The sequence below is a fragment of the Typopeltis vanoorti genome, chromosome 7 (assembly GCF_054136105.1).
Source record: "Typopeltis vanoorti isolate ZY-2024b chromosome 7, IOZ_Tvanoo_1.0, whole genome shotgun sequence".
Classification (NCBI taxonomy): domain Eukaryota; kingdom Metazoa; phylum Arthropoda; class Arachnida; order Uropygi; family Thelyphonidae; genus Typopeltis; species Typopeltis vanoorti.
The window spans coordinates 149,556,452-149,557,395 of record NC_143555.1 but is presented as its reverse complement, the minus strand read 5'-3'; the positions used below and the strand labels follow the sequence as shown (position 1 = coordinate 149,557,395).

Here is a 944-nt window from a genome sequence, read left to right as displayed (position 1 = left end):
CAAGAAAGACATCTCCGAGGAGATTACAAATTTGTAAACAAATGGTGCAAATCACCCATAATATGTTTCCTCATACAGAGGCAAATAAAACCCTGATTCTTCCTATAAGGTAACCCACAGGTCTTACAGTTCAACAAACAGGAGGGGTCAGCCTGAGAACCCGAGCTGCGAAAGCTTACGTCGAGGCGGTGCGGCTCCTCGTGAGCTGCATCACTCGGGCCAGGTTCTTCTCCCAAATCTTCGTTCTCAGGTTTTTTTTCTCCCCTCAGTCCACCTTCAAAACAATGGATCCCTTTAATTCGGCACTAAGCTAATCAGTTAAGTTCCAAAATGCAATCCTATATAATTTAAGTTTAAAATGTTTTCAGTTTTTCTTTCTCGTAGGAACAGGAGACGTCCACAGACACTTGGTTTAATTTAATTGAAGTCACTTTTTTTTTATATAGAGCAATAGGTGTTAAGAGATGACATCTTCAGACACCTGGTTAAATCTAGTTTAAGCTATGGGGTAAAGTAAAGCACGTTTAAAGTTTTTTTTTTTTTTTCAGAACAGGTGAGAAGAGATGACATGTACAGACCGTTTAGCCACAACCTCTTGGTTCCATAGCTAAACAGGATGACTGAGGCCTCTTTATTATCTCTTACTATCATACTCTACCTTTCGTTCTCTTCCCCTCTTACTACCTGCTGACCCTCAGCACTCTTTATACTCCAAAGGCCGATGATGAGAGACATGAACTCCTATTCTTAGATAAAATACTTTTTTAGGGATGGCGTTGAATAATTGCTCATAAGCTTCTCGGCCTTTTGGCTAAGATCAAAGTGTAGTTTCTGTTCTTACAAAGTTTTCGAGCTAAATGAGAGTGTAGCATCTGTTCTTTCCAGTTGATATCAGATAGGGGCCCCATAGGGGCTCGAGATATCAAACTAAGTACAGACACTTT

At 40.3% G+C, this 944-nt stretch overlaps 1 pseudogene; it reads left to right on the top strand.

Annotated features, from left to right (window-relative positions):
* Positions 1–791: 791 nt before the first annotated feature.
* On the top strand, positions 792–944 carry LOC150105190 (U2 spliceosomal RNA; annotated as a pseudogene).